The sequence below is a fragment of the Astatotilapia calliptera genome, chromosome 18 (assembly GCF_964374335.1).
Source record: "Astatotilapia calliptera chromosome 18, fAstCal68.1, whole genome shotgun sequence".
In the NCBI taxonomy this organism is placed as follows: Eukaryota; Metazoa; Chordata; class Actinopteri; order Cichliformes; family Cichlidae; genus Astatotilapia; species Astatotilapia calliptera.
The window spans coordinates 37,052,094-37,054,593 of NC_137439.1; positions in this window are offsets into that span (position 1 = coordinate 37,052,094).

Genomic DNA, 2,500 nt, shown 5'->3' on the forward strand with positions numbered 1-2,500 from the left:
GCACTGCTTGTGCCTATGGTACGACAACTTTTCTCGTACCTATGGTACGACAACTTTTCTCGTGCCTATGGTACGACAACTTTTCTCGTGCCTATGGTACAACAACTTTTCGCCGTGCCCCTGGTACACCGCTCAGTAGCACTTTGCCACACAAACTCTCCTCGTGCCTATGGTACGACAACTTTTCTCGTGCCTATGGTACAACAACTTTCCTCCGTGCCCCTGGTACGACAGCTTTTCTCGTGCCTATGGTACAACAACTTTTCTCGTGCCTATGGTACAACAACTTTTCGCCGTGCCCCTGGTACACCGCTCAGTAGCACTTTGCCACACAAACTCTCCTCGTGCCTATGGTACGACAACTTTTCTCGTGCCTATGGTACAACAACTTTCCTCCGTGCCCCTGGTACGACAGCTTTTCTCGTGCCTATGGTACAACAACTTTTCTCGTGCCTATGGTACAACAACTTTTCGCCGTGCCCCTGGTACACCGCTCAGTAGCACTTTGCCACACACACACTCCTCGTACCTATGGTACGACAACTTTTCTCGTGCCTATGGTACGACAACTTTTCTCGTGCCTATGGTACAACAACCTTTCGCCGTGCCCCTGGTACACCGCTCAGTAGCACTTTGCCACACAAACTCTCCTCGTGCCTATGGTACGACAACTTTTCTCGTGCCTATGGTACAACAACTTTCCTCCGTGCCCCTGGTACGACAGCTTTTCTCGTGCCTATGGTACAACAACTTTTCTCGTGCCTATGGTACAACAACTTTTCGCCGTGCCCCTGGTACACCGCTCAGTAGCACTTTGCCACACACACACTCCTCGTACCTATGGTACGACAACTTTTCTCGTGCCTATGGTACGACAACTTTTCTCGTGCCTATGGTACAACAACTTTTCGCCGTGCCCCTGGTACACCGCTCAGTAGCACTTTGCCACACAAACTCTCCTCGTGCCTATGGTACGACAACTTTTCTCGTGCCTATGGTACAACAACTTTTCGCCGTGCCCCTGGTACACCGCTCAGTAGCACTTTGCCACACACACACACCACTCGTGCCTATGGTACGACAACAGGCCCCGGGGACCTACATCGCACCTTGCTCTTGCCTCCCTTACAGCTGAAAAAGGTCCATGCCTGTGCCCTGGCCCTGCTGAAATTCCCTCTCCATTTAGCCGAGGCAGTGAGTCGGCCTCCTGTCTCCCTTTACGGTCGAAAAAGATGTGCTCCTGGGCGCGCTGGCCCTGCTGCTACTCACATCGGGCATGGACCTGGACCTCCAGCAGGCCCCGGGGACCTACATCGCACATTGCTCTTCCCTCCCTTACAGCTGAAAAAGGTCCATGCTTGTGCCCTGGCCCTTCTGAAATTCCCTCTCCATTTAGCCGAGGCAGAGAGTCGGCCTCCTGTCTCCTTTACGGTCGAAAAAGATGTGCTCCTGGGCGCGCTGGCCCTGCTGCTACTCACATCGGGCATGGACCTGGACCTCCAGCAGGCCCCGGGGACCTACATCGCACATTGCTCTTCCCTCCCTTACAGCTGAAAAAGGTCCATGCTTGTGCCCTGGCCCTTCTGAAATTCCCTCTCCATTTAGCCGAGGCAGAGAGTCGGCCTCCTGTCTCCTTTACGGTCGAAAAAGATGTGCTCCTGGGCGCGCTGGCCCTGCTGCTACTCACATCGGGCATGGACCTGGACCTCCAGCAGGCCCCGGGGACCTACATCACACCTTGCTCTTGCCTCCCTTACAGCTGAAAAAGGTCCATGCCTGTGCCCTGGCCCTGCTGAAATTCCCTCTCCATTTAGCCGAGGCAGTGAGTCGGCCTCCTGTCTCCCTTTACGGTCGAAAAAGATGTGCTCCTTGGCGCGCTGGCCCTGCTGCTACTCACATCGGGCATGGACCTGGACCTCCAGCAGGCCCCGGGGACCTACATCACACCTTGCTCTTGCCTCCCTTACAGCTGAAAAGGTCCATGCTTTTGCCCTGGCCCTTCTGAAATTCCCTCTCCATTTAGCCGAGGCAGTGAGTCGGCCTCCTGTCTCCCTTTACGGTCGAAAAAGATGTGCTCCTGGACGCGCTGGCGCCGGCTGCTACTCACATCGGGCATGGACCTGGACCTCCAGTAGGCCCCGGGGACCTACATCACACCTTGCTCTTGCCTCCCTTACAGCTGAAAAGGTCCATGCTTGTGACCTGGCCCTTCTGAAATTCCCTCTCCATTTAGCCGAGGCAGTGAGTCGGCCTCCTGTCTCCCTTTACGGTCGAAAAAGATGTGCTCCTGGGCGCGCTGGCCCTGCTGCTACTCACATCGGGCATGGACCTGGACCTCCAGCAGGCCCCGGGGACCTACATCACACCTTGCTCTTGCCTCCCTTACAGCTGAAAAGGTCCATGCTTTTGCCCTGGCCCTTCTGAAATTCCCTCTCCATTTAGCCAAGGCAGTGAGTCGGCCTCCTGTCTCCCTTTACGGTCGAAAAAGATGTGCTCCTGG